Below are 26,285 nucleotides of genomic sequence, written 5' to 3' on the forward strand. Positions count from 1 at the left end.
CCCAAGTTGATTATATGAACTCTTTTTAAAGAATACATATGTGTTCAGGAATACATGGTTGAATACTTAATGAATTAAGTATTGAAAAATGCAATTTATACTCATTGATGTGTTCATATGCTAAGTGAAATGTACTCATTGTTTTTGCCATGGGTAAAGTATAATGACATGTCTATATGTGTACTTATATAACATTGAGTAAAATGGCGATGAGTGAAAATTCCTTATATTATGCATATTATTATAAGTAGTTGGAGAGTATGGTATGACATGTAGCCACACATCATTGAATGAAATGTATATGTACATGTTTATTTTCCTAGGAGTCCGCATATGGACTGAAGTTTGCATAGTAAAAGATAAGTGAAAGTAATTATTGGTTTGCCAAGGGGTCTTCATGGGGACCAAAGAGACTTTGATAAGAGTGTGTCACAACTAGCATTTTCAGCTAGGAAATTCTATTTTCATGTAAACATCAACTATTGTAAGACTTTTTCTCTAAGCAAATATCATACTCTAAGCTTGATCAAAATCAGTTATTTTAATCAAAACTCCTCAGTGAAGTTCAAAACCAAATACAATACACCTTATATATATTCAACTATGTGTTGAAAACCCTAAAAATCCCAATTCAAGTTTATTAAGGACCAGGATCCTCTTATTGGGCCTAATGGACCAATAAACTTTCAATTTGACTATTTTGGGCCAAGGAACCCAATATGGGCTCTAATTGGACCCACATCCATGAAACTAAAGTATTTTGGGTCATATGGGCCTAAAATGATTCATCTTATCTTTAATGGGCCATGATGGGCCATAAATGGTTTCATAAGCCCTAATGGGCGGTAAACTATATTCTTGGGCTTAATTAGGCCGTGAACCCTCATAAGGGCCCAACAGGCCGACAAATCTTTATTTTAGGCCTCATAAATTCGAACTAAGTCAAAAAAGGGCCCAAACTATCTCATTTCCTTTTTCCTTGCCACATTCTCGGCCCAATTAAAAAAAAAGATTAAATATATAAGTGCCACCTAATCTTTGCATGGTGGACTTCCATGCTATAACACATCAAATAACAAGGAGATCACATACACCCATGCAACATCACTTCAACATTTCCCTCCTCTTCTCTCTTCATTTTAACTCTCGGCCATAAGGGCCACACCACCAAACTCTTTCTTTATTTTCAAGCATAATATTCTCTCAAACTCTCCAACAAAAGTTCCACTCTTCTCCCTCCTAAAAATTGTGAGTATTAGGCGGGTTTTCAAGAAGATCACTTCAAGCTTCATATTGTGGTAAGATCTTACAAAATAAAGTTAATATACTTTCTTTTAAACTCAATCACTCCTCTTACACACATGCTTTTCGTGAATCATGTTTCCTAGAACCCTCTAAGTTCGAAAACCTCCTCAAGAACACATCTAGGGCTAAGATCTCCTCATAAGTTAAATCAAAAACCGAAAAATTCAAATCAAAGTGAGTTCATACCCCCTATTTTCAGTTTTTACTTTGTTTTGGGGGAGATTACAAGTTTTTTTTGTGTATATCTATGTGTGTATGCATGATTTTGTGTGTTTTCTTTAGTTACATATGTGTTTATGTGATGTAAACTTCATAAACTTAAAGATCTACTAAAAGATGATTATGTTGGTATAACATAACACTTATTTCAACATATCACACTAGAAAAAGGTTTAAAACACATTTGGGATACTTGAATCTAAGAAAAACTTCATAAAAGGGGCTAAAATCGACAAAATGACAAGGTATGGGTTATTTATGTAACTCACGGCTAGTAAGGGGTTCAAAAGGAAATTTTTGCTAAATAATGGCTACTCTCGACATTTGAGACCTTATAGGGACCAAAAATGTAAATATTTTCATAAATGGGCCTTATTTGGGCTTCTCACGGTTTTGGGCCCAAAATTTGAAAATGTTGATCTTTTGTGGGTTTAATTGTCATTTTCAAGAAAGTTGTGTCAAAAAATGTAAATTTTTGATAAAAAGGGTCAAAGTTGCAAAATTATGAACATTTGGGCCAAAAAGATGAAATTTTCTATAAATGGGCCGAAAATGTATATTTTCACAAAAACCAAGCCAAAAATGATATTCTTGACAAAAATGAGTTAAAAATGTTATATTTACAATTACTTGCCTTAAGTACAAGTTTTGTCCAAAATGGGGCCTAAAATGTTATTGTTACTAAACTTGGGCCTTAATTGTAAATTTTTGGCTTAATGAGCCAAGAATGACAATTTTACAAAAAGTGGGCTTTCATACCATTTTAGCAAATAATTGAGTTACTATTAGCAAAATAATAACAAACCGGCTAATTTTGTCGTTCTCATGTTATCGGGCCTTAGTGGCCCATTTATATGCTTGATAGGTCCTGAATACTATTTATATGTTTATTGGGCCTCATTGACCCATTAACATGCACGACGGACCTTGGATACCATTTGATGGGTTTTGGTCCTAAGAACATCCTATGTGCTCATACAAACCCTAATGCTTGGATCTAGGTTTCTCTATTGTACATGCAAATTATCCAAGACTATAAACCCTAATTCTAGCATTCAAGTAATCATATTAACATGAGAATAGGTTTAAGATGTTACCTTGATTGTTATGTAGCAATAACAATCCCAAATCTCCTTGTATTGACTTTGGAAGGCTTAGAGTCACAAGTGTCACTCCTCTAATGGTTCACAAACACCATAAGCAAGAGGATGAAGAGGAGAGAGGATGGAGGCTGCCCAAAAACGTCTACAAACCCTAGAATAAGTCTTAGCCACGTTTTTGGTCATAAGGGATCTCTTTATATAGGAGGCAATTAGGGTTATCTAACAAGGAAACCCTAATTGGATGCTTAAGCACTAAGCAACCCATGGAGCCCTTTCCTTAAAGCCTTGGACGATTTCATATGGGCTTCCCCCATAGAATTCGTCCACCTTATAATAAAAGGCAATCCATGGCCGAAATTGCAATTATCTTATAATTACAATTCCAGTCCCTTAAGTTTAATTAATCTCTTTTAGTCACAAAACTAATTACCAATTAATTATTGACTAATATTAATTAAACAATATGATTTCTCCTTTAATATATTATTCTCATAATATATTAATAAATCATATTTAATCCTTTCTCTCCATAATTCATCCTATCAAGTTGCTTTGGTGAAGGCAACCCAAAAGGACCATGCACCATCGGGTCAAGTACATACCAAAATAGTTATGGACTTAGACACTAATCTAACAGTCTCCCACTTGGATAAGTCTAACAACTATTCTGCGTATGACTTCAGATCCTGATCTACAATCGTTGCTTTCCAAAGCCGCTGTCAACTCTGATCCTATCAGATACGCGTGTCCTTAGATAAGGGATCATATATTCCTCCATTCTAGATATCATATGAGACATGATTTCTAATCATTCTCTCTGTACTATATCTCGATTCCCGATTTATGACGACCGACTAATTGAACAAATAAAATTAGCCTTAGCCCGGCCGAGCATTTACGTTTGTCATCACTAAACCATCGAGGGGCCCAAAGATATCGCTTTTATCCTACTTTGGATAAAAGGAACAGATAAACTTTGATACAATGCTTGCTTGCCCTCACTCACCGAATCACACACAATAATATGTTTTATAACACCAAGTTACTGGTGCGTTTACATATTATCAATGTGCAACCGATTTGCAAGATACAACTCACACATCTCGGTTTCAAGAATATAAGATGTTATCGTCTCACCAATCACTCGTGATACAATTCATGGAGTGATCCAAGTGAGCGTGGGTTTAATCCATGCTCAAATCATATTCATAAGCACTCATGAACGTTGCAACAAACATTTTCTTATGTCCAATACTCTTTTAAACATTCCACACACCAATTCACGATAGTCTTCATTCATATCTACTTCCAACATATGAACGACTGTGGCCCGTTCGAATAATTTGACTGTTCTTAACCAATTAAATTATTCAGGAAGTCAAAACATGCAAATGTGAAACACAAGAATAATACGAATCCCATATGGCCTCAAACCTTTGAGTATAAATAAAACTCCTTTTATTTATCACGATATCGATTACTCATTATTTGTCGTTTTGGGTAATCAACTTCTTACTTGAATTATTACACTTGTCCCATGCTCCTAGCATGCACACAATGTTTACCTATGGTTCTTACTTTGTGAAATAGATCACATTGAACACATTTCCAATCATACTCATTTCACAACTCCAAATCCTTTTTCATAAGTGAAAGAATATCAAATTCTTTCCACTTATAGAATATGCTAGATTCTAACATTCTATGCAATGATCCTTTTGTAATGTCACTGCACCAAAGTCACAAAGACTATTGTCAATGATATTACAAAGTCCTCTAACGGAGATTGTTACAAGACAATTCCTTAGATATGATGTCTCTCACTCCAAGTACATTCCTTTGAACATCCTTTTGCATAAAAGTTTCTAATCTAGACATAGATTTTCAATATTCAATTCCTAATATGGACACGCTTCCATATTTTCCATATGACAACTCATTCTTAATAGAATCTTATCTATTCGTAATGATGTCGATATGGTCCATCCAATATGGAAACATTTCCATAATTTCCATATGACAACTCATTCTTAATAGAATCTTTTCTACTCATAATAATGTCGATATGGTCCATCCAATACCGTGCTTCCAACTACTCACAAGCGACCAATCCTCGTCAAACTTTGGATTGTCCTTTGATAGTTGTTTAATTATTTTAGTCAAAACTAATTCTAGTCCCTTTTCCCTCTAAATGCACTCGACATTTGGAAAATTTTAGAATGGTCAAACATTAAAGCATTTGCAATCGATCCTATACCTGAAGCGTATGGGACACGACGCATAATGTTTTATTTTCTATGTTCTCAAAATTCGAATTGTGAAGAGAAATGCCGTAATCATAATCGAAATTTTAAGAACACACTATGTACCCTTGACTAAATTTATTAACATTTCTCAACCTAATCCTTTAGATTTGAAATGAAGCATAATATTCTCTCCCTTAATTATAGCAAAACAACTTTACAACCCTTACGACTTTGCAAGGTATAACTCTTGTTTTCTATAACTAATATTGCCAACTTGCAATACGTGCCTTAATAATCATACAATCATAACATTTATGCTCCCACTATCATGATGATTATTATAAAACATAACACTTATGCTCCCACTAGCTTCGATATGTATTCATAAACATCTTTGTGACAACCCTATATTTTCCAAAAGCATTGTAACACTCGAAAGCCAAATACAACGGAATTAACCTCGAAAATAAAGTGTTCAAGTATCTAAGTTGGGATGCCTCAAATATTTGATATCATGCCAAGGTTTCCAAAAACATAAAGAACGCTCAAAACCGGGTTATATTGAAGAAAGTATAACCACTCGTATATTTACGACACGACGTTAAAATATTATTTGACGTAAAAAGTAAAATATCAATAAAATGCATTTTAGCCTTAATTATCTAAACAAAAGTCGTAGATCTCGTTGAAAGGTGAGCGTGCATAAAAAGATCGCCCAAATTGGACCTCGTATGAAGAAGTTACGAATTTTCAAAGTTTCGTAACTGTAGTAGAGGGCTAAAAACTCGGATTGAAGAACGAGTGTTATTTAGCTATCGCCACCTAAACGGAAGTTGAAGATCTCCTCAGTGGTGATAAAACAATAAAAAGACAAACGAAAACCGACGTCGAATAAAGAACCTATGAATTTTTAACGAACTTTAGGAGGCCCGACCTATTTAAAAATATATCATTAAAAATAAAGTCAAAACTAGCCGACGAAGTCTAAATGAAAGTTGTAGAGCATAATCTCACCTACGCGTGGATATAAAGAACACGAAAAACGGAGCTCGTACGCGAAAGTTACGGAATTTAGAAGTCGGAAGCAGGGATTACGCCCCGCGTACTCTGGGAGTACGCCCCGCGTACTAGACCCAGAGTCGGGTCTCATCGGCCCGCCCAAGCTACACCCGGCTAGACCCAGGAGTCCCATCGACCCGCCCAAGCTACGCTAGCTAGACCCGAGTCGTAAGCCATGACGCCATGTTACACCCCGCGTACTCCGGAAGTACGCGCCGCGTATGGGGTTTTCCAGCACTATAAATAGATGGCATGAGCTTCGAGTTTTGGCACACCTTCACAATTCATCAGTCATTCTCCCATACTTCTAAGCCCCAGAGACCACTCCCGACGACCTTGGTTTTCGCACTCGAGCCCCCGACGAAAGATTTACGCTGCAGAGATCCCCAAAGAGCCCGATGACGCAACCATCCGGGGTCAAAGTTCTGCTCAAACCTAGCCTCTCTCTCTCTTCAAACTTAACAGGTGAGTTCATACCCCTACTTTTCAATTCTTTTCACATTTTAGGGGGGGAAATACAAGTACATTACAAGTCAAAGTATCATTTCGTAAACATAATTATAATATCGTTCTTATAGGGTTTTGATACAAAAATAACGTTATGTTTAAAGGGCTAATATATCACCAAGTTGTTCTTACTATATGGAAACATACTTTTGAGAAACTATAATGCGTGTAGTATTCAAGTGATTCATACATTTTACATAAACATCTCGACAGATGAAATGCTTTCAAACGAAGTAAACTCTTTATTATCGTAAATCTGTTTATACTAAGTAATGTGAGACATTTAAACTTCAACGTACTCGTGTGTATGCATTTCAAGTCCTGTATTATATACCATAATCTCTTGGAGAGAGAGCGTGATACTTGTGTATAGATCTATACGGGATTGACAATCCCACACCTAAGCTGTTAGCTACAGCTAGGCCGGCAGGCCTGGGGTGACAAATGTCATAACAGTTCCAACGCCTGAAGAACGTTGTTACAGGCCATCAATGTCAATAGAATGGTTATAAAACTCACATTAAAGTATAAAAACAAGTTTGATTTACGAGATTCATCTATGCATTTCAGTTTTCCATTTTATTGTTAACACAAAGTTTATCACTATTATACAAGTATGGAAAACACTAACGCATTTCAACACGGGAAACTTTTCAAATCATTTATAGAAAATATTGGATTTTCTGAAAACCTCGTTCATCGATTTACTATCAAAAAGGACATACTTTTCAAAGCAAAACTCTTATGAACTCACCAACTTAATTGTTGACACTTTTCCGAAACCACTTGTATTTCTCAGGGAATCAGTAATACAGGTAACCACCAGCTTTTGGAGAAAGGAACACTAAGGATGTTTTATTACTGAAACATTTATCATCTCATTGTAATATTCTTTTGCTAATATGTATAACATAACAATATACGTTTTCATTATATATGTGATGGTTGTGTTACTTTCTTTACAATATTCAATGGTTGTGATACTACGTGAAGTCATCCACCCCCGAATGTTTCCGCCATTCTGGTTTGGGGGTGTGACAGATTGGTATCAGAGCATTGTTTATAGTGAACTAAGTATATCGAACCACATACGATATACAAACTATAAATGCAAAAGGGACCGAAAACCCTCTGACGAAACATTTTCACGAACAAAATACCTTCTTTTAAACGATATACGTTTTTACAAGCATGCATCAATCTCGTATCATAACAAGTTTTACTAAAAAGTATTAAGGCAAATTACGACACTACGATTGAGCCCCGGGGTATGTAATCAGGTCGAGAATAAATATAGCCTGATCAACTATATTTATCCTGGATTTGACCAACGTACGTCGAGGAATGGTCGTAGTGGACAACAAGCCAAAAGCTTACCAAATAAGAATTACTTTAGTTTCGCCAAATTAAAATATTATAGGAGTATTATTGATAGTTGTACAAATTATAGTTAAAAATAGTAAGTCGTTAAATAGAAGTTTCTTTTCTTATAAAAGTTCTCATACATCCATCCTAGTACAGACAAATGCCCGGATTCCATTTACCAGGAGATCCCTACTACCCAAACCAAGGCAACGGCGGTTGGATAGAAGAAGACCCGGAGGAAGACCCAGAGGAAATCGAAGAAGAGGTCGAGGAAGAACCCGAAGGGGTTATCGAGGGAGAATTCGAAGTCGAAGTCGGAGAGGAATTCGAAGTCGACGAAGAGATCGAGGAGATTTCTAGCGGGACAGACTCCGAGACAGAAGTATACGACCCTCCCATCCCTCATCCTCCCGAAATCAGACCATATCAACCTGGACCCATTCCCATGTGGGGAAGTCACCTCTACTACTGGAGCCGCCAGCAAGGTGTACGCCCTCCTTTCGGCATGTGCCGAGATTTTTACAATGTCAGTGGGGGAAGCTCAGCTGATCGAGCACTTCCTGTTATTGTGAACGCTATAGCTACCCAGAACTACGAGACAGACAGACAAGCAACCAGAGTTCGCGAGGTCAATGCCGCTACCCAAGGTAACGTCGCTGACATCCGCCGTTTGGAAGGACTACATGAGAATACCCAAATCTACACGGGGACACTTCAGAACCAAATGATAACGGCTCTGGCAGATATAAGAGAGATGAAGGAACAACAAGTAGATCTTGAGAGGCGACTGATGGGAGTCAAACGGTCGGATGCCGAATCTAGCTCCAAACGCCGCAAGTAGAACTTGTTCAAACCCCAACAATTTTGTTATAGATTAGGATTTCGGATAAAAGTTTTCCCTTATTTCCCTTGTTTCCCTGTTGTATCCGTAATCGGAGATCTCTAGGAGGATCAAATTTTCCAAACAACAACATGTAATGTAACACACCTCAGGTGTGGCCTATATGTATGAATATGAAGTATTTCTTACCTCTCAAAAATTACGAGTTTTAAATTTCTATGCCTACCTTGAAACCATAAAACAAATTACAAGATACAACTAACACACGATTGTCAAAACATTAGAAACTTATAGTATTCATTCTTATTTTTCTCCACCAGAACATGCCTCCTCGTAGATCAACACGCAGAAACCCAACTTCAACACCACCTCCTCCAATTATGGACACCGTTATGTTCCAGACCGCTGTAACCGCTGCTGTAACTGCAGCAATGGCACAAATGAGCAACAACGGATCGGGGGGAGGAACAAACAGTTTTACAAATGGCCAAGGTCAAAGCCGTTCAGGGGTATGCACTTACAAAGACTTCACCAACGGAAAACCTATTCCCTTTTACGGGACTGGGGGAGTATTGGCTCTATCTCAATGGATAGAGAAAACAGAAGCTGTATTCGAAATATGTGCATGTCCTGAAGAAAGCAAAGTAAAGTTTGCCGCTTTTACTTTCTCTGAACGCGCCCTAACATGGTGGAACGGCCACGTCCAGACACTAACCCTGGTGGTGGCAAACTCCATGGGTTGGGAAAACCTGAAAAGAATGCTCCTTCGAGAATACTGCCCAAGAGGCGAGATTCAGAAGCTTGAACAGGAACTGTGGAACCTCTCGATGGTAGGTTCGGATATAGCAGGTTACACCAACAGGTTCAGTGACTTAATAACACTCTGCCCAGGAATGTTAACCCTGGAGAGCCAGAAGGTCGAAAGATACATCTGGGGACTATCACCCCAACTTCGAGGAAGTGTGCTAGCTTCCAGACCCTTGACTTTCGCCAGCGCCAAGGAACTAGCGCAATCTCTTGTTGATCATGGTGTCTGTCAAGGAGTCACGACTATCATGGCTGAACCAACCAAAGGGAACAGAAACAATGAGATCAATGCCAACAACAACAACAACAAGAAATTTTGGAACAAAAGGAAGGGGCAAACTTCGCAAGAACCTTCAAAGAAGCAAATGGTTGCGGTTCATGCTGCTACTACCCCCACCACAACTCCTGCTACCTCTGCACCAACAAAACCATATGCGGGGAATCTGCCCAAATGCAGCAAGTGCAACTACCATCACCATGGTATTTGTCGCGAGATGCACTGCAAGAACTGTGACAGGAAGGGGCACACAGCCCGTTTCTGTAAAGCACCGGCACGACCAATCACTCAAGTTTCTGGCACTGGAGTAAGCCGGGCGTGTTATGGGTGCGGGGAGACTGGACACTTCAAGAGGGATTGTCCCAAGGAAAGGAATATTGGCGGTGTGGGGAGAGTGCTGGCAGTAGGACAGAGAGAAGCAATAGCGGACCCCACGGTGGTTACGGGTACGTTCCTACTCAACAACACTTATGCATGCATACTTTTTGACTGCGGTGCGGAGAGAAGTTTTGTGAGTCATAATTTCAAACACCTACTTAATCAAAAACCCCAACCATTCAATAAAATATTCACTGTAGAAATGGCAAATGGTAAAACAGAACACGCAAACGATTTGTACGTAGGGTGCACACTAAATTTAAACGAGCGCTTGTTTCGAGTCGATCTTATGCCCATTTCCATAAGAAGTTTCGATGTCATTATCGGTATGGACTGGTTGAGCCTTCACCATGCCGATATCCTTTGCCACGAAAGGGCTGTTCGCCTAAATCTGCCAAATGGCGAAACTCTTGTCATTTATGGCGACAAACCTAGTTCAAGTTTACAAATCATTTCCTGTATTAAAGCACAAAAGTATATTCGTAAGGAATATCATGCCTTTCTAGCCCACGTAGTAGACAAGAAACGAGAATCGAAAAATATTAAAGATATTCCGGAAGTCTGCAACTTCCCGGATATTTTCCCAGAAGATCTTCCCGGAATCCCACCGGAACGTCAAGTCGAGTTCAGAATCGACTTAATCCCTGGAGCTACCCCTGTAGCAAAGTCACCTTACCGTTTAGCCCCAGCCGAGATGCAGGAACTATCCAGTCAATTAAACGAGCTGCTGAGTAAGGGATTCATCAGACCAAGCTTCTCACCATGGGGAGCGCCAGTCCTATTTGTGAAGAAAAAGGACGGATCCTTTCGCATGTGCATCGATTATCGGGAACTAAACAAACTCACGATCAAGAACCGATATCCCTTACCGCGCATAGATGATCTATTCGACCAACTTCAGGGAGCAAGCTACTTCTCAAAGATCGATCTAAGATCTGGTTATCACCAACTGCGAGTGCTGGAGGGAGACATCCCCAAAACGGCTTTCCGCACACGTTATGGTCACTACGAGTTTGTGGTAATGCCCTTCGGATTGACGAATGCTCCAGCAGTGTTCATGGACTTGATGAACCGAGTATGTCGTCCCTTCCTGGATAAATTCGTGATCGTATTCATAGATGATATACTCATCTATTCAAGAAGCCAGGAAGAACACAACAAACATCTCCGCCAAGTACTGGAAACATTAAGGGCAGAGAAACTTTACGCAAAATTTTCCAAATGTGAATTTTGGATTCGGGAAGTGGATTTCCTAGGACATGTTGTAAGCAAAGAAGGAATACACGTGGACCCCTCCAAGATAAAGGCAATAGATAGTTGGACTACTCCAAGAACCCCTACCGAAATCCGGCAATTTTTGGGACTCGCCGGGTATTACCGAAGATTCATACCGAACTTTTCAAAGATTGCCAAGCCACTTACCTCCCTAACCCAGAAGAATGTGACCTTCGACTGGGGAGAAAAACAAGACCGCGCATTTCAGACACTAAAGCGAGCCTTATGTAGTGCGCCCATCCTAACCCTGCCAGAGGGAACGGAGGACTTCGTGGTCTATTGTGATGCATCAAACCAAGGACTTGGGTGTGTCTTAATGCAAAGAGGGAAGGTCATCGCCTACGCCTCAAGGAAACTGAAGACACACGAAGTGAACTACACAACGCATGATCTTGAGCTAGGAGCAGTCGTCTTCGCTCTGAAGATATGGAGACACTATCTCTGCGGCACAAAATGTACCATCTTCACTGATCATAAAAGCCTCCAACATATCCTCAATCAGAAGGAACTCAACATGAGACAGAGACGATGGGTAGAACTACTAAGTGATTTCGAGTGCGAAATTCGATATCACCCTGGAAAAGTTAATGTAGTGGCTGATGCACTCAGTCGGAAGGAGTACTCAGGTCGCCGAGTAAAATCCCTAGCTATGACGATCCAATCACACCTGTTCATGCAAATCAAGGAAGCCCAAATAGAAGCCTTGAAATCCGAAAATGTGACAGGAGAAGCCCTAAGGGGAATGGATAAAAACCTTGAGACCAAGAGCAACGAGATTCGTTATTTCATGGATCTAATTTGGATACCGAAGTTTGGTGGATTCAGAGAAATCGTTATGGACGAAGCCCATAAAACACGATACTCCATACATCCCGGCTCCGATAAGATGTATCTCGATCTCAAGAAGTTGTACTGGTGGCAAAACATGAAAGCCGAAATTGCTACCTACGTGAGCAAATGCCTGACATGTGCCAAAGTCAAGGTGGAATACCAGAAGCCCTCGGGTTTATTACAACAACCAGAAATACCCGAATGGAAGTGGGAGCGGATAACCATGGATTTCATAACAAAATTACCCAAAACAACAAGCGGACTCGATACCATTTGGGTAATTGTCGACAGGTTAACTAAGTCAGCGCATTTCCTACCAATCAAAGAGACGGATAAATTAGAGAAGTTAACAAGGACATACCTCAGAGAAATTGTACGACTACATGGTGTGCCCATATCCATTATCTCGGACCGAGATAGTAGATTCACCTCAAGGTTCTGGCAGTCGCTACAAAAAGCTTTGGGGACAAGACTAGACATGAGTACCGCTTATCACCCACAAACCGACGGTCAGAGCGAGAGAACTATACAAACCCTAGAAGACATGCTGACAGCTTGCGTAATCGATTTTGGCAAAGCATGGGACACACATCTACCATTGGTCGAGTTCTCGTACAACAATAGCTACCACACCAGTATCAAGGCTGCCCCGTTCGAAGCCCTCTATGGCCGCAAATGCAGGTCACCTTTGTGCTGGGCCGAAGTGGGGGACACACAACTAGCAAAAGGGCAAGCAACTGACAACACGCTCACTGGACCAGAAATTATAAGGGAGACTACGGAGAAGATTGTTCAAATCCGAGAACGTCTAAAAGCATCAAGGGATAGACAAAAGAGTTACGCAGATAAGAGACGAAAACCCTTGGAATTCCAAGTTGGAGACCATGTCCTACTCAAAGTCTTGCCTTGGAAAGGTTTAATACGCTTCGGAAAGCGTGGAAAACTGAACCCTAGATACATTGGACCATTCAAGATCCTTGCCAGGATCGGTCTAGTGGCTTACAAACTTAGACTACCTCAGGAGCTCCACAACGTACACCCTACCTTTCACGTATCGAATCTAAAGAAGTGCTTATCCGACGAGATCCTTGTCGTCCCTCTAGACGAAATTGCAATAAATGAAAACCTCTAATTTGTGGAGGAACCAGTAGAGATCATGGATCAGGAAATCAAAAGGACTAAACAAAGCCGCATACCCATTGTAAAGCTCCGCTGGGATGCCAAGCGAGGACCTGAATACACCTGGGAACGCGAAGATCAGATGAAACAAAAGTACCCGCACCTTTTTCCTAAAACTGTACACTCTATCTTAGATTAAATTTCGGGACGAAATTCCCTTAACAGGGGGATGATGTGACAACCCTATATTTTCCAAAAGCATTGTAACACTCGAAAGCCAAATACAACGGAATTAACCTCGAAAATAAAGTGTTCAAGTATCTAAGTTGGGATGCCTCAAATATTTGATATCATGCCAAGGTTTCCAAAAACATAAAGAACGCTCAAAACCGGGTTATATTGAAGAAAGTATAACCACTCGTATATTTACGACACGACGTTAAAATATTATTTGACGTAAAAAGTAAAATCTCAATAAAATGCATTTTAGCCTTAATTATCTAAACAAAAGTCGTAGATCTCGTTGAAAGGTGAGCGTGCATAAAAAGATCGCCCAAATTGGACCTCGTATGAAGAAGTTACGAATTTTCAAAGTTTCGTAACTGTAGTAGAGGGCTAAAAACTCGGATTGAAGAACGAGTGTTATTTAACTATCGCCACCTAAACGGAAGTTGAAGATCTCCTCAGTGGTGATAAAACAATAAAAAGACAAACGAAAACCGACGTCGAATAAAGAACCTATGAATTTTTAACGAACTTTAGGAGGCCCGGCCTATTTAAAAATATATCATTAAAAATAAAGTCAAAACTAGCCGACGAAGTCTAAATGAAAGTTGTAGAGCATAATCTCACCTACGCGTGGATATAAAGAACACGAAAAACGGAGCTCGTACGCGAAAGTTACGGAATTTAGAAGTCGGAAGCAGGGATTACGCCCCGCGTACTAGACCCAGAGTCGAGTCTCATCGGCCCGCCCAAGCTACACCCGGCTAGACCCAGGAGTCCCATCGACCCGCCCAAGCTACACTAGCTAGAACCGAGTCGTAAGCCATGACGCCATGTTACGCCCCGCGTACTCCGGAAGTACGCGCCGCGTACGGGGTTTTCCAGCACTATAAATAGATGGCATGAGCTTCGAGTTTTGGCACACCTTCACAATTCATCAGTCATTCTCCCATACTTCTAAGCCCCAGAGACCACTCCCGACGACCTTGGTTTCCGCACTCGAGCCCCCCGACGAAAGATTTACGCTGTAGAGATCCCCGAAGAGCCCGACGACGCAACCATCCGCGGTCAAAGTTCTGCTCAAACCTAGCCTCTCTCTCTCTCTTTAAACTTAACAGGTGAGTTCATACCCATACTTTTCAATTCTTTTCACGTTTTAGGGGGGGAAATACAAGTACATTACAAGTCAAAGTATCGTAAACATAATTATAATATCGTTGTTATAGGGTTTTGATACAAAAATAACGTTATGTTTAAAGGGCTAATATATCACCAAGTTGTTCTTACTATATGGAAACATACTTTTGAGAAACTATAATGCGTGTAGTATTCAAGTGATTCATACATTTTACATAAACATCTCGACAGATGAAATGCTTTCAAACGAAGTAAACTCTTTATTATCGTAAATCTGTTTATACTAAGTAATGTGAGACATTTAAACTTCAACGTACTCGTGTGTATGCATTTCAAGTCCTGTATTATATACCATAATCTCTTGGAGAGAGAGCGTGATACTTGTGTATAGATCTATACGGGATTGACAATCCCACACCTAAGCTGTTAGCTACAGCTAGGCCGGCAGGCCTGGGGTGACAAATGTCATAACAGTTCCAACGCCTGAAGAACGTTGTTACAGGCCATCAATGTCAATAGAATGGTTATAAAACTCACATTAAAGTATAAAAACAAGTTTGATTTACGAGATTCATCTATGCATTTCAGTTTTCCATTTTATTGTTAACACAAAGTTTATCACTATTATACAAGTATGGAAAACACTAACGCATTTCAACACGGGAAACTTTTCAAATCATTTATAGAAAATATTGGATTTTCTGAAAACCTCGTTCATCGATTTACTATCAAAAAGGACATACTTTTCAAAGCAAAACTCTTATGAACTCACCAACTTAATTGTTGACACTTTTTCGAAACCACTTGTATTTCTCAGGGAATCAGTAATACAGGTAACCACCAGCTTTTGGAGAAAGGAACACTAAGGATGTTTTATTACTGAAACATTTATCATCTCATTGTAATATTCTTTTGCTAATATGTATAACATAACAATATATGTTTTCATTATATATGTGATGGTTGTGTTACTTTCTTTACAATATTCAATGGTTGTGATACTACGTGAAGTCATCCACCCCCGAATGCTTCCGCCATTCTGGTTTGGGGGTGTGACAATCTTAACTTCCAGAAAACAATACCTATTGAATTTCTTAAATCTATGTTTCTAATACTTAATGCTTTGATAATCTTTTATCAAGGCCTCTTAAACTTATACACCTTTGCCTTAGATAGTTTATATGTGTGTCTAAACATTTAAGACTAATTGCCAAACCTCACAATTCAAATTATGGAAAGGGATACCGTAACCATAATCGAATTCGAGAATGCAATTTTACAATCACTATCTTCTTAAAATCTTTCTTAGTGAAAGTATTTCCTCACAATCATTTTCATGAAGAAGGAAATATTATGACACTTAGATTTAAACGGTGTATGTGTTCCTATCCATGTGAATTTGTTAAAACCAAAGTTTACAACAAATTCAAACTTATATGGATCGAACTTCCTTAATCTCGATTTCTTGCCTTATGGTAGCACAGCTGCCCACCATGTCTTCCAAGTAGTTAAGCAGCTCACCTTTTCTTATCAATGTACTTTCCATTGATCAAGGTCCTTGCCTTTTATGCATTCAAATGAGAACTCATAGGACTCACATGCATAATTAACTCAATTGGAACGGCACAGAAACAAAATAATGTCAACACAATAGGTTTTAAACCTCAACTCGTGTGCTAGTGATGATCAATAAGGTCTATTTGATTTGTTCTTGAAACCTTTCAAGACCAATAAGACTCCCACTGACTCCTTGACATATAAGATTCTCTTGTCAACAACCATTTCTTGACAAACAAATATTCAAGAGTTAGTGTAGCTTTTATCAAAACACTTCATAAATTGGTCCTAGTTGGTCTTTGTCTTATCCAAGACATCACAACTTTCGACATTTGATGAATGTTATAAACCTTTCTAATTCTCATCACTCAATGTCGCAATCTTAACTCTAAGACTTGTTTTGGAACGAAGTATGATTGACTTCTTGATTTAACCATTTCTTCAATTCTTGATTCCTCTTCTTAGACATACAATTGTACTAAGACTCACTTAGAGGATCAATTGAGATATGGTTCTTAATCATTAAGACCTAACATAAAGCATAAAAGGTACTCTCCCTTCTTCTTAGAATAGAGAAACTTTTATCTTTCTGCCTACTTGATTCTTCTTATTCTTTCTGCTATTGATCTAAACCCTTTAATCAATTCAGAATTACACTTAATCTTGTAAGTATAATCACAGTTACTAAACCTTTAGTAAATCATGACGAATATCTTTATTATTCTTGTGGTGGACTTGATCAGCACACAACTTTGTGTACTCGATCTCCTAGTCCTTCAATTGACACTTTGTCAATGAATTAGTCTAATTTCCAAATATGAAATATCTCATTCATCGTGCAACCAAGTTGCATGATTCCAAGTTTCTGTCCAATTGAAGCTTGGGTGATGAGAAACTCTCCCAATTTGGTAAATTCTCGACATTTCCATAATTAACATAAATAAGAACCAAATCCATTATTGCTAATAATAGAAACATTTAAACATTAATTTTTTCATATACGCCATTGCAAGGATAAATAAATAATATAAAATCAAAATTTATTTTATTGCGGAAAAATTTGTCCTTACAATGGAAATCATTGAAAAACTATGCTAATACATCTTTCTTAGCAATCTAATTCTAACTCTAAGTAGTAGCTCAAGAATCTAATCTTCGAGAAATGAAATCGAAATCCATTCCTTTACAGTTAGATTCTGCTCACTTCTTCCCTTAAGCTTCCTTTCTTTTCTTCGATCCTACAAAACATCAATTGTAATCTTATCACATTATGTATTAAGAATCTAGAATAGAAGCTTAAAAGAGTTAGTTAATGGATTTTACCTATATTAGAGCCATACGTTTTGACTCTCCCATCTCTTAGATCTCTTAGGTAAATGGGGCAGCTTCGTCTCCAATGCCCTTTCTCTTGGCAATAAAAGCAAATTGACTCTTTTGGAACATGACATGGAACTACTTTAGACATTGCTTTTCTCTTATGATCAAACCTTTTGATCATAGCATGTCTTTTGTTGCCATCGTCTATATCCATAGAGGTCTTGAAGGCAGATTCACCAATCAACTTTGCTTTTCTATTGCGCCAAACCATTGTTGATTCAGCAGCAATAAGCATGTAGGTGAGATCTATAAGGGTCACGTCGCGGTTCATGTGACAACCCGAAATTTCCATTCTGAACAAACCATTTGAAGCCAATAGAAGTAGCACAATTACAGTGAAAACTCAAATTTCGAGTATAAGTTTGGCAGTTTTCAGGATTTTACACTTAAGGAGATATTAGGAGAGTGGATGTACTAGGGTTTTGTGCAACACTGTTATTCCAATACTCTAGGATATTAGAGTTCATTCCGAGAATAGAAATATTTTTTGCCAAAAATCCCAGGACTATATATAGAAAACTGAACCAAATTGGTTCATTAGTTGAATTCCAATTAGAGAAAAGCCAAAATTCTCTCTCACGGATCTTCGGGTTTTTATCCCAAATTGTGAGTACCTCGATCTAGTTATGTTATATAGCTTAGATTGTGTATAGAAACACCAATTACATATCAAATCTGTGAGATTCAGGAGTTTACCGCCCAAGAACGTTCTTGGAGAGTAAACTCCGATAAGTGGCTTAAATGCTACCTAGTCCTTTCCCCGTGATTTGTAAATACCTTAAACTTGTATGCTAGTGTGTATATGACTAGAAAACATCAAAATCGGATTAATACCCCAAGATTTGGGAGTTTACCGCCTAAGAACACTTGGGGAGTAAACTCCATTTTAAGGTCCTAAAGTGTCCCAATGACCCTCAAAGCTTTAGAACTCGAACTAGAACCCACCATCGCATGTTTAGGACACCAAAACAATTAAGATTCAAGGGTAAAAGAGAGTTCATGGCCAAGGAGGTTCTTGGGCCGTGAACTCCATGTTTAAGTGCCAAAATGCCCTTAAAACCTTCCTTAAGCCAAGAGACCAATTTGGGCATGTACCTAAATGAGTTTTGGACTAGCTAACACACTTAGAACACCAAGAGTAAGGGAGTTTACGGCCCAAAAGGTTCTAGGGCCATGAACTCCATAAAATGGTGCCATAAACTCTTCTAAAGCCAAGTACAAAAGCCTAGTTTAGTTCCTAGATAATTTAGAGAATTGAAAACACCATAATCACCCTCCCAAGGGAGTTTACGGCCGTAAACTCCATGGGATATGGTCCCATGGCCGTAAAATCCTCAAAGGAGTTATTAGGAAGCCCAAACACTTGTTTAAGCCTTGAAGCAATTCACCACATGAGTTGTATAATTGTTTGACTTCATTTAGGGACTTGGTTGAGAGTTTACGGCCTGGAGTTTACTCCCCTGGGCCGTAAACTCCAAAACATATGGCCATTAGACCATAAACTTCCATTAGAGGCATTGCACTCCTTTGTTGCAACCCATTAGCCTCCTAGCACTTGACCAAAAATGTTTTCCTCGCGTTTAAATGTTTATACTTGTATAATTAGTGTTTTAATCACTAATTATTTATATACATATGTATTCATATGTAATTAGGATCATTGTGTGTGTCTAAAGTCTTCACTTGACACCAAGCACTTGTCCGATCCTTCCTTACGATAACAGTCCGTTCAATTCCAGTCACCTACTGCAGGTGAGTTCATACCCCTTAACTAATGTTTGAAACTATTTTTAAATGTTTTATGGGGGGGGGATACAAGTAGAATCATTCTAGTTATTATATCAATCACATGTGATAAATATACAACATTCAAATGATTTGGCTACTCATTAGCCGTTTTACCAAACAGTTTCCTTCAAATGATTTTTATAAACATTTTATATGTTTTAAAATCCTTATTACACTGTACATTTTACTCTGTATATCACATTTCAAACTTATTTACAATTGTGTTTCAAACAAATGTTTCTTTATACTAAACTGTTTTATCAAACCCATGCCTTCAAACTGTTTTATAGATTGACATCAAGTCGATCTTTTCTTAAGATAATATTTATGTTCAAATGTTTTACAAAACTTATTTATGCTTTTATATTATAAATTGCATGCCTCTATATATATAGTTATATAAGAAATGTTTAAAAGACTTAGGAAGGCTATCCACCCTATTTCCTTTTCGCGCTTGAGATGTGGTCTGGTGGGATATCGGGTACTCGTCCGAAGGTCGTTTAAATATTAGTTATATATCATGTGTACATATATAGTCATAAAAGGTCCTTCTAGTTCATCCCATGCCCTTGGGTAGCAAGGGTATACATCCATGTCCATACGTACCAGTTAGATTACTAGTAAACTACCATATGGGTGGTTTAGGAAGATACTAGAACTATTACTAGAATGCGATATCATACTATGAGTCCGTTCATTCATGAGTCAATACTTACTACTAGAAGAACATATACAACTATACTAGAGAAGAACATATACAACTATACTAGAGAAGAACATATACAACTATACTAGAAAGAGAACATATACAACGATACTAGAACGATTACATTACTATACTTGCTAGGTAGAGAGCACGTACATTACAGCTAGAACAGTTTATTACATTACATATACATGAATACGTTAATAATTGTAATCCACTGGATCGAAGCATGCCTTAAATGTCATGGCCCGAGTTGTAGCCAAAATTCTCTTGGAGGGAGAGCGTGAGTTTGCGTATAGATCTATACTTGATTGACTATCCTACACCTTGCTGCTAGCTACAGTCGGATGTGCAGGTCTGCGGGTGCCAAACGTCATTCCGTTATTACGACCATTCGTATGTCGTTGTTACCAGTCGATAGTATGGTGCAATTAATCACATGATGGCTTAATATAAATCCGGTTTAAGGTAATTAGTATAGCAGTAGTTCTTATAGCGCTACGTTTTAGTACTACATTAATTTTCCCTGTACATATATTTAGTGATCCTTTCACTTAAACTATAGATGTAAAAACTATATTTTGTTAATAATAGTTACACTTGGGAAAATTACACACTTTTACAAGAAACGAACATATAGAACAGTTAAGTCTTGGTAGAAGACTACATAGAGATCAGTTAAGTCTTGGTAGAAGACTCCCTGTTATAATAGTAGGAATCATAGGGATTTCTAGGGTTTTTTTTTCAAACGTTTACAGTTGTTTTTACAAACATTTTCATACTTACAGTTCATCTACATTTTATACTTACAGTTCATATACAAATTCTTACATACAAATTCTTACATACAAATTAAGACACTAAATACTTATGATCTCACCAGCTTCAAAGCTGATACTTGCTTTCAAAATTACTAGTATCCTCAGGTCATCATAGACAGGTACCGATGCAAGGAGAAAGGAAGATGGAGCTTGTTCAAGACTCATATTTCATTTTGATTTATGCTTTAGTGTTTATCAAAATTTGATAGAACATACTTGTATAATAATTCTATTATTAATGCAATGGATGATGTTGTTGCTTGTTTACTACTTTTCATTGTTGTGATACTGTACATGACGTCCTCCGCCCCAGAACGTTTCCGCCGTTCTTGGTTTTGGGGTGTGACAGATTGGTATCAGAGCATTGTTTATAGTGAATTAATTATATCAACCCATAAAAGATATACTAACTATAAATGCATAAGGGATTAAAAAAAATACTCTGACCAAGAGTTTATACTTTAAATAATAAAATATTTAAGTAAGTATACGTGCTTGCATTCATACTAAAATCAGTGTCACTAGGACAGTACAAAAGAATTACGATTGTTGGGCAACACAAGTGGGCTTAGAGGCATATGGTCAAAACTGGGAAGATATAGCCTGATCACCTATATTATCCGAGGGTTGACTAGCATGTGCCTAAGTTTAATTGTGTGGTTGCAACAATGCTAAAATCTTACCAACCCTACCACAATGAGAACAATAGAACATAACATTAAAATTAAAATACTATAGGAGTATTTGTTGTTACTATAAGTACTTTATACTTGAGAACTAAAATGGGATCTTCATTACTAAGTTGATAGTTTCTAAGTGGATACACTAAGGATATATGTAATTAGGATGTTATAGACTTAGAATCTGTGAAATTTTACTTTACCCCGATTCTGTGTGAATACGGAGTTAAGGTCACTTATTCGAAGGTCTATCCTATTTAGATTACACATAGCTGGTATGCACTTCACAAATAGCGATGTAACTAATGAAGGTTTTCTAATTAATTATCTAGATAGTTCGTCTAATAATTATTCTCTTACCCTAAATTCTCTCATAGAAAACATAGCTGGACTCCATCCCCACGGCAACCAGTATCTTCCGAACGAAGTCATAGCTGGTTGGTTTGGAGAAGAACCAGAGAATGATCATCCTATCCCCTTGGATGATCACCGTGATGAAGACCTTTCGTATGATGCTAACTCCGAACCAGAGGTTGAGAACCTACCCCAAGCAGCTCCCTTTCCAATTCCTAACCCTCGTCCGACTTTTCATGGCCCGACGCCTGAGTGGGTGGAATGCTTGGAAACATGGAGCCAAGGACAAGATCAGCCCATGCCATTTAATGGCGACCGAAGCTTTTACAACTTGAGCAATGGGGGCTCAGCAGATAGAGTCTTGCCAATCTTGGTCCGCAGAGTGGCTGAAATGAGATTCAAGGCAAGACAGCCCTACATCAGATTAACGAAGTTGTCGCCGATGCGAGAATGCATACCCTCTGCACCATTCGTCTAGAAGATGCTCACGAGAGATCAGAGAGAAACCATGAAACCCTGCTGCAAACACTAGCTGAAACTCGAGCCGAAGTCATAGGGCTCTGAGTACGCCAAAGGGTGTACGAAAGACACCTACTTGATGTAGAACGTCAACTGGCTGAACTGAGAGTTCACCAGAGGGGTGACCGTCGTCAGTAGTAGACTCTTTACTTTGCTTCCATTGTTAGAAAGTAATCGTTTTCTATCTTTGCCTGATGTGTCATTTTCCATGAAATTATCTTGTACTGTAAGTACTTTTAGTTAGGTCCTTATGCTGTCAGGAACTATCTTCTGTGGATATGATGTAAGACCTTTACAAGGTCATTTTCCCGAATCTTTACGTCGTGAATATCCAAGATATTGACAGCCGGCTAACTTCTGTGTCATTCTTCATTCAAGTACTCTTATCATTCTTTCATTAGAGTCTATCTGAAACATGCTTTAGTCAAGTCATTGGACTATAGCAAGTTAGATCCGGAGACATTTCCAAGTCTCTTTCAGTGGTTGGATCATGTTATTCACCAACATGCGATACCTCGGCTTGAACGACAAACGTCTTGAGACCATTCTACGAACTTACTCCTACTCATTACTAGGACTGCATCATAGGGATGTAGGTCAAACCTTCGCAATCATACTTCCATTCCGAGCTAGGACTGCATCATAGGGATGTAGGTCAAACTTTCGAGAACATACTCTTACTCTTTTCTTGAGCAATCGAAGTACATCTAGGGTCAACCAGAATCGCTCACAAATCCTTATCTTTCGTGTTACAGAATCATGTCGTCATCCGGAAGCAATCAGTCGATCAGCGAAACCTCAGCTTTTCCTATGGACGCCGCTACCTTTGAAACAGCAGTTACAGCTGCCATAACCGCGGTCCTTGCGCACCATAGCGCTATCAGAACAGTCAATGTTGCTGATGGGAATGAAGTTTCCAATCGTGGTATCAATCCAGGAAGTCGCCAAACAGTAACAGTCACTGGCTCGCAAAGCCGAAAGACAGAGAACAAGAAACGAAAGCTTCAAGCCCAGAAAGAACGCAAGAAATCCCAAAGGCTGGCTATGCAACAACAACAAGTGGAAACCCCTACCATCCCAGTACCGAGCAGACCATACAAAGGAACACTCCCGAAGTGCGACCGGTGCAACTACCACCACGAGGGAATTTGCCGAGCCTTACAATGCGAAAATTGCAACAAGATGGGGCACATTGCTCGTTTCTGTAGAACTACCTCCACCACTGGAGCAAGCCTAGTTTGCTATAATTGTGGTGAGTTTGGGCACTATAAAAGAGATTGCCCGAAGAAGGAAATCAAGGAAAGAACCCGCATCCCCATAAATCCCACTCGACACTTCACTTCTACCACCAATGTTGGTGCTGTCCAGATATGTCACCAATGCGGTGAAATTGGACACTTCGAGAAAGATTGCCCGATAACAAAGAACTCGGGTGTTGATGGGAAGATTCTCAGGATCACAGCTGCAGGAGAGCCTACTCCGGAACCCTCGTTAATGTAACTTAGGCGTGTTGTTGTAACAGAATTATAAACTATCCAGAACTAGTGCAACTAGAGTCTTACCTTTTGCGAGATCATGTCTGTATAAGGATTCTCGTGCTGCGTATACTTGTCTTTTGTAGTATATCTTATTCGCAACAAATAGTCTTGTGGCAAATCCGAAGTACTGTAACTCAGTTCATGATTGCACGGTTGTGTTTTGTCTGTAAAACGCCTTATGTTCAAATCTAATGTCTTTAAGTTTCAGTATGATTCCGACATTATCATACGACTCGAGTCAATTTGATCCTCACAAAAACAGCTTTATACGTACATCTCTTTCTTCTAGATCACTTTTCCAGCGAAGCCGTCATATTAGAACACCAAAGTACTCATGCCAGGAGTACCTCTTAGTTATTTTCTTTCCGAAGAAATCCTCGAAGTACCACTCGTGCAGTACATCAAGTTTAATCCAAGGATTCATGCGATTGATCTATCACTGAGGAAGGTATACATAAGAGTGATATATAATCAAGCTTCTACAGGTTTAGAATTGATGATTCCACTTTGACTTCTTTTTTCCCCGATGGGATGTGAGCTTAAAGAAGAATCAGTTATTCGACTACCTTTTCAATCTTAATTATATACGACTCGTATACCCGAAGTTGTGATTGTGAAACCATGTATGAATTCTAATATGAACTTCAGGACGGAGAACTGATCAAGACTACGAGTCATCACATTGTCATGTGAACAAACTTAGAACCCAGTACGACTCCCGTAAACAGATCACCCTATAGTTTAAACACCCATGGAGATACCAGAACAGTACAAACAACTTAGCGAACTACACAGAAATAGAATTAGAAGACTAGGTTTCTCACCCTAGAGAACCCCGGTCATATTCTCCCAGAGATCGACGGATTGCATCGTATGTGCCTCGGATATTGAGGACTCCGTCAAGATTTTCATAGAAATCGTTATCTCTGCCTCGCATAGATGAAATGGTTGAGCAAACGCAAGGAAAGAATTACTTTCAGGAATGGACCTGAGATCCGAATATCACCAGTTCGAGTGTTAGGGAAAGTTGTCCGGAAGACTATCTCCTGAACTCAATGCAGACACTTCGAGTCCATAGTGATACCCTTTGGATAGGACCAATACGCCCATAGCTTTCATGAGCTAAACGAGTAGGGTATGTCTTTCTTACTTGGATCAGTTCGTCATTTCTCCATGTAATGACTTACCTATCTACCCTCGTGGTAAGAAGAAAACCCTTGGAAACATTTCCTACAAAGGAACTTTTAGCGAAGTTCTCTAGGCACGAGTTTTGAAATTGAAGAGTCGAATTTCTATGACACACTGTTAGTAAAATGGGAAATTATGAGTACTCTTTCAATTTGTCAAAACCGTTTAGCATTTATCGACACCAGAGACGCCAACAATCTTTCGCCAAATTCTAGGTCTTACCGACCTACTATCATAGTTCATTCAGAACTCCTCGCAAACTACAGAAACCCGTACGACTTTGACCCAGCAAGGGGTGGCCTTTGACTGGGAAGTTAAGCAAGAAAAGGAACCCTTGGAATTCCAAGTGAGTGACTAAGTTCTTTAGGAGAACTCACTCTGGGAATGGCTTAATACGCTTCGTATCGCGTGGAAAGCTAAATCCAATATAGTTAGGACCCCCGGGATTCTTATCAGAATCAGTCCTGTGCCTCGCACACCCTAGACCTACTCCGCGAACTCAGTAACGTACATTCTACTCTTCGCGTCTCGATCGTGAAGCCATACCTTTCCGTTAGGACTCTTGTAAGTCCACTCGTCGAGATCCTCGCCTTTGTATTAAACCGTAGTGACCCTCGACCGAGAGGTCAAGCGGACGAAGCAACGCCGTCGCCAGTTAGTGAAGGTTCGTTGGAATGCCAACCGAGAACCCGATTTCACTTAAGTGCGCTAGAACCAATCGATTAGGAAGTTTCCTCCTCACGACTCGATCATTCGTACATACTTCCTTGACTAAATTCTAATTTCGGGACGAAATTCCCTTTAACAGGGGGATGATGTGACAACCCGAAATTTCCATTCTGAACAAACCATTTGAAACCAATAGAAGTAGAACAGTTACAGTGAAAACTCAAATTTCGAGTATAAGTTTGGCAGTTTTCAGGATTTTACACTTAAGGAGATATTAGGAGAGTGGATGCACTAGGGTTTTGTGCAACACTGTTATTCCAACACTCTAGGATATTAGAGTTCATTCCGAGAATAGAAATATTTTCTGCCAAAAATCCCAGGACTATATATAGAA

The sequence above is a fragment of the Lactuca sativa genome, chromosome 5 (assembly GCF_002870075.4).
Source record: "Lactuca sativa cultivar Salinas chromosome 5, Lsat_Salinas_v11, whole genome shotgun sequence".
In the NCBI taxonomy this organism is placed as follows: domain Eukaryota; kingdom Viridiplantae; phylum Streptophyta; class Magnoliopsida; order Asterales; family Asteraceae; genus Lactuca; species Lactuca sativa.